Below are 7,244 nucleotides of genomic sequence, written 5' to 3'. Positions count from 1 at the left end.
AGTGGTCTGATTGGTCAGATCTGTTTATTTGGACTTGAAAATCTGCAAAAATTGAGCTTAGTGCAAAAAACTTAATTCAGCAAATTTGTCTTGCGAATTTACACGGTCAGTGTAATTGGCTGCTTTACAAATAGGTGAGTCTCAATTCTGTTTTTAAAGCATTAAACATCTGAACGGATTTCACTCATCCAGTGTGTGAAAGCCTTGCGTCTCTTTAAAAAGTGCAGCCTTTTCCACTGGTCACTGGAGCACAAAAGCTTAAATGATACAAGAGAAAACATTCTGGACCTCAGTTATCTCTAAAACCTTCTTAGTACCACAAGACAGTTCCTGAAGCCTATTTAGGTTTTAAAGGGAGTTCAGCCTTTCCAGAATGGCACATCCATACATGCTGTCACAAGAAAATTTGTTATGTTTCACAGCCTCAAATGTGTGGAGATGAAACTGTGGCTGGAGAGCTGGAAGGGTATCAACCCAGCACCTACTTGTGCATCTTTCTCACTCATCAGACACAGGCTGTGTCCCAATTCAGGGTCTGCACGCTTCAAGTACGTGCACTACACGTACTATGTACGGTGCGTACTATAAGTACGAGAAGTGCGGAAGTGAGAGGCTTGTGAAATGGGATCTAGCCTTCGTCGCGCTGTTTAGATTGCCTAGCAACCATGATACTAACTGCGAAAAATGTTTCATACAGCATTGTGTGACAGAAATGAAGGAGAAAAATGTTTTGTTGGTCATTCATTTTTCTCATGACATCACTTTGATCAGTTGAGTATCTGAGGCTGAGACCACAGGACTGTAAAACATGATTGTTGGGCTTCATTTCTGTACTGAACAGTCATTTCAAGATTAGTTAGTAAATAACAATTAGCTAATGTTGGTCATGAGACTAAAATCATCTAGTTGTGGTAATGTGGTAATGTAAATATAATATGGACAATATTATATGTATTGTCAGATCAGATTATGATATATATATATATATATATATATATATATATATATATATATATATATATATATATATATATATATATATATATATATATGCCAGAAGGCAACATTGCAGACATAGAGGACAGTTACAAGTACCTGGGGATCCCGCAGGCGAATGGGAACCATGAAGAGGCCACTAGAAAAGCTGCAACCACCAAGTACCTGCAGAGGGTCAGGCAAGTCCTGAGGAGTCAGCTGAATGGTAAGAACAAGATCCGGGCCATCAACACGTACGCCCTGCCCGTGATCAGGTACCCTGCTGGGGTAATAGGCTGGCCAAAGGAGGAGATAGAAGCCACTGACATAAAGACAAGAAAGCTCCTGACCATGCATGGAGGGTTTCACCCCAAGTCCAGCACCCTGAGGCTGTACGCTAAGCGGAAGGAAGGGGGCCGGGGACTGGTGAGTGTCAGCACCACAGTCCAGGATGAGACAAGGAACATCCAAGAATACATTGGGAAGATGGCCCCAACTGACCGAGTGCTCAGTGAATACCTCAGGCAGCAGAAACCCAAGAAAGAGGAGGGAGACGAGGAACCATCATGGAAGGACAGAGCCCTGCACGGTATGTACCACCGGCAGATAGAGGAGGTGGCTGATATCCAGAAATCCTACCAGTGGCTGGACAAAGCTGGACTGAAAGACAGCACAGAGGCACTAATCATGGCAGCACAAGAACAAGCTCTGAGCACAAGATCCATAGAGGCTGGGGTCTATCACACCAGGCAAGACCCCAGGTGCAGGCTGTGTAAAGATGCCCCAGAGACAATCCAGCACATAACAGCAGGGTGCAAGATGCTAGCAGGCAAGGCATACATGGAACGCCATAACCAAGTGGCCGGCATAGTGTACAGGAACATCTGTGCCGAGTATAACCTGGAAGTCCCGAGGTCAAAATGGGAGATGCCCCCAAGGGTGGTGGAGAATGACCGAGCTAAGATCCTGTGGGACTTCCAGATACAGACGGACAAAATGGTGGTGGCTAACCAACCGGACATAGTGGTGGTAGACAAACAGAAGAAGATGGCCGTAGTGATCGATGTAGCGGTTCCGAATGACAGCAATATCAGGAAGAAGGAACACGAGAAGCTGGAGAAATACCAAGGGCTCAGAGAAGAGCTCGAGAGGATGTGGAGGGTGAAGGTAACGGTGGTCCCCGTGGTAATCGGAGCACTAGGTGCGGTGACTCCCAAGCTAGGCGAGTGGCTCCAGCAGATCCCGGGAATAACATCGGAGATCTCTGTCCAGAAGAGCGCGGTCCTGGGAACAGCTAAGATACTGCGCAGGACCCTCAAGCTCCCAGGCCTCTGGTAGAGGACCCGAGCTTGAAGGATAAACCGCCCGCAGGGGCGTGCTGGGTGTTTTTATATATATATATATATATATATATATATATATATATATATATATATATATATATATATATATATATATATATATATATATATATATATATTATATATATATATAACTTATATGTAACTTGAAATCAAATGTGTGATAAGCTGCAGGATTCAAACACAAGTGTAACTTCTAAATACATGTTCATACTTTTATTCCACAATCAGAGAGTAAGAAACAGAGAGAGAGTGCAGGACAGACAGGTGACAGTCTCAGGTGTACACACTGCTACAAAACAGCACAAGAGACGGAGGATTTAGTGTTTGTGTTATTACGAGTGCTACACAAGAAGAGTTCCCAGATGGTTCAGTGGACACATGTGCGACTCCTGTGATTAAAGCATCTTTCTTACAGCTTAACGAGTGAACCGTCAGCTCGTTCAAACACACTTTAAAGTCCGTTTGGCTCGACACCACCGAACAGAGGCAGCAATATAACATAACTAACATTAACAGTGCAGTGAATCCTGCTTGTGTGATATTCAGGACTGCAAACCGAGCAGCATCACTGACTTTCAGCTTGTTGTGTTTGTGGATATATGACTGACTTTAATTATCCATAAAATCATCACATTCTCTGTAAGATTAAGATCAACTATATATATATATTTTGAAGTAGAGGCTCTAAAACCAAGTTAACGCTGAAAGTACACACATTACTACAGGGAGTGCAGAATTATCAGGCAAGTTGTATTTTTGAGGAATAATTTTATTATTGAACAACAACCATCTTCTCAATGAACCCAAAAAACTCATTAATATCAAAGCTGAATGTTTTTGGAAGTAGTTTTTAGTTTGTTTTTAGTTTTAGCTATTTTAAGGGGATATCTGTGTGTGCAGGTGACTATTACTGTGCATAATTATTAGGCAACTTAATTGAAATGGGTATATATTTGTTTTTTGTTATTTATTTTTACCAGTGAAACCAATATAACATCTCCACATTTACAAATATACATTTCTGACATTCAAAAACAAAACAAAAACAAATCAGCGACCAATATAGCCACCTTTCTTTGCAAGGACACTCAAAAGCCTGCCATCCATGGATTCTGTCAGTGTTTTGATCTGTTCACCATCAACATTGCGTGCAGCAGCAACCACAGCCTCCCAGACACTGTTCAGAGAGGTGTACTGTTTTCCCTCCTTGTAAATCTCACATTTGATGATGGACCACAGGTTCTCAATGGGGTTCAGATCAGGTGAACAAGGTGGCCATGTCATTAGTTTTTCTTCTTTTATACCCTTTCTTGCCAGCCACGCTGTGGAGTACTTGGACGCGTGTGATGGAGCATTGTCCTGCATGGAAATCATGTTTTTCTTGAAGGATGCAGACTTCTTCCTGTACCACTGCTTGAAGAAGGTGTCTTCCAGAAACTGGCAGTAGGACTGGGAGTTGAGCTTGACTCCATCCTCAACCCGAAAAGGCCCCACAAGCTCATCTTTGATGATACCAGCCCAAACCAGTACTCCACCTCCACCTTGCTGGCGTCTGAGTCGGACTGGAGCTCTCTGCCCTTTACCAATCCAGCCACGGGCCCATCCATCTGGCCCATCAAGACTCACTCTCATTTCATCAGTCCATAAAACCTTAGAAAAACCAGTCTTGAGATATTTCTTGGCCCAGTCTTGACGTTTCAGCTCGTGTGTCTTGTTCAGTGGTGGTCGTCTTTCAGCCTTTCTTACCTTGGCCATGTCTCTGAGTATTGCACACCTTGTGCTTTTGGGCACTCCAGTGATGTTGCAGCTCTGAAATATGGCCAAACTGGTGGCAAGTGGCATCTTGGCAGCTGCACGCTTGACTTTTCTCAGTTCATGGGCAGTTATTTTGCGCCTTGGTTTTTCCACACGCTTCTTGCGACCCTGTTGACTATTTTGAATGAAACGCTTGATTGTTCGATGATCACGCTTCAGAAGCTTTGCAATTTTGAGACTGCTGCATCCCTCTGCAAGATATCTCACTATTTTTGACTTTTCTGAGCCTGTCAAGTCCTTCTTTTGACCCATTTTGCCAAAGGAAAGGACGTTGCCTAATAATTATGCACACCTGATATAGGGTGTTGATGTCATTAGACCACACCCCGTCTCATTACAGAAATGCACATCACCTAATATGCTTAATTGGTAGTAGGCTTTCGAGCCTATACAGCTTGGAGTAAGACAACATGCATGAAGAGGATGATGTGGACAAAATACGCATTTGCCTAATAATTCTGCACTCCCTGTAATGTCACATAACTTTGCCGACATGTGGCCAACAGTAATGTTTTAATGTTCTTCATCATTAAACATTCGCACATAAATAAGTGACATCCTATTCAGTATTTACTGTTGACAGTTCGCTCTTCGGCCGCTCCCTTCTGCCGTATTTTGCAGCAAAATTATCCACACCCACCGCCGCGCTATGAATTGTGGGATATATGGGACCACGAAGCGTGCACCGGACCACACGTGATATTTGGGGAAATTTGGAGTACACTTCGAATTGGGACAGCCGTCGTCACGTGGCGGTGACGTAATCGCACTCAAAATGCGTACTTCAAGCATGTGGTCTCTTAATTGGGACACAGCCACAGTGTCATAAGGGCCCGGCGTCCTTCAGTGTATTTATCAAGGCGAAAACCAAATCTCTAACACATCATCACAGGTTTTTATAGGTGTTTCAATTTGAGATGTTTCCTCTTTGATCTTGTATTATAATTATTTGTCCTGCAGCTGATTTGCCATTTCTATGCGTATGTCAAAGGTCTGAGCAAACAAGAAAAATAAATTGCACACAGGGTGACAGTAAAACCATCATTTTTACTCTCTGCCTGTTACATTAGATCAAAAGGCCAGTCGGTGGCTTTTTATCCAGCAGAAGCAGGTCATGTGGAGGCCACAAGATGACTCCCTTCTGCTTCTTAGCCTTAAACTGCAGCAAACCTCCCGCAGTATCTTTCAAGTACCCAGGAGAGCACAAAAAAGGAGACGGGGATCACGAAGGTGTGGAGAGGTTGAGAAATAAACTATAGCGGGTTGCATGTTAGGAAGGTGACAAATGACATAAATCCTGTGTGCAAGTCAACATGCGATAACAGGTTATAGTTGGATTTTAAAAAAATAAAAAATCAGAGTGCGAGAGGCACCAAGAATAGAGATAATTATTTTTGATAAGGTGGAAATGGGAAAAGGGTAAGTTGATAAGCACAGACAGGGAGGCTGAACACTGTTGAGGCTGATATTTCTCTGCATGGTCATGGTCTCTACCTTTCTGTAGAGGAAAGGTTGAAGTGCTATGAGAATGCAATTCTTTATAACCAGCTATACAGCATTCATATGCCATATCTTTGTAATAAACTTGCATCATTTTGAAAGCAGTATTTCTTTCATTAGTAGTGAGTATTCAAAAAAAGAAGATTAAGTGTGCAGCACTGAAAACAAGCAGTAGTAAAAAGTATGGGTGCAGCGGCCACAGATTGTAACATTCTGCAGAAATAATTCTGCTATTTCAGTGAAAATATGAATATCTGAAAGACTGGAAGGAAGTGGTTAGAACTAAGAAATCACGAGCTGAGAGCAGCTGAAAAAGTACAACAGAGCAAGTTGAACATCAACGCAGGAGCAGTAACATTTTTTGCCATCTTTCTCCGTCGTCAGTGTGAATGCTCACATAATGATGCTTGGTCAGGAGCTGTGGGATCCCACATGGGTATGTCTTTAGGGTAATTTCTTATTATGCAGGATGGTTGAATGCCGTCAATAGGAGTATCTCAGCTTCTGAAATAAACCGCACGGTCATGGGACGTACAACAGTGGTAGCCAAGGATGCACAAGTCTTCTGCTAAAAATGCATTCATTTTTGTGAAAGTGTATTCAAAACACTTTTTTTATTAGATCTACTGAAACACTTTTAGTGACTAAACCTAGACAAAGTGCAAGTGAAAAGAAAAATGTTTATTAAGGTAAAATGAGTACTAAAAAAAATCCCTAGACAGGTCTCAGACTTCTATTCTGGTTTGAATAATGTAAGTGTCACATCTGCCGCACCAAAGTAAAGTTCATTGTAAAGTTTTGTTCTTTCTCCTGTTAAAAGATAACAGTTAACTGGGTAATGGTTGTTGGATATTATGACCAGAAAGGGATTCCTGACCAAGTTAGGTCTATCATTCATTTTCTTCCATGTTTCCAAATGAGGGTTGCTGGTGGGGGAGGTGCTTACCTGTCACAGGGTGGAGGCAGGGTACACCCTGGAGAGACTTCCCTCAGAGCAAGTCAGACTGTGTGATAAAGGAATAGTTACGAAGATCATTACCAGACTCGAACCTCATGAGAGCCTAGATGTTTGGATTACTTGGATTTGGTAAACATAAAACCTATGCATCATCTTGAAAATAGAAAAGTTTTTTTTTTTGTATATCTTCATATGGGGAAAAAACTTTTGTTTAACATCACAACATAACACAATTGTTATGGAAATCTTCAACACAGTACAAAACATTTCACTGAGGAGAAACAATGCAGAAAAGCAAAAATGTAACATTCCCATATGATGAGCGCAATCACTTATTATTAATGGAAATGTGGCATTTTAATTTTCAGGTCTAAACCTTGAATTTTGGACTTAGCTCCTTTACTTAAGTTTAATTTTGGTAAAGGCACCACAGGGAGCGACACAGCCCGGTTTTTACCCCCCTGCTGAAAACAACTGCTGGGGTACTGTCGTCATGCCACTTGGTGGACAGGTTGGTAGCGTGGACATCTAAGTTTGTGAATATGATATGAGAAGAAGGTGACATTGGAACTTCAAAATGATACTATAGGTGTATCTAGTAAAACTATTAGACAAATTCAAATTAGTAACCT

Source organism: Astatotilapia calliptera, chromosome 9, assembly GCF_964374335.1.
Source record: "Astatotilapia calliptera chromosome 9, fAstCal68.1, whole genome shotgun sequence".
NCBI lineage: Eukaryota > Metazoa > Chordata > Actinopteri > Cichliformes > Cichlidae > Astatotilapia > Astatotilapia calliptera.
Note: the sequence above shows the minus strand (reverse complement) of the source record.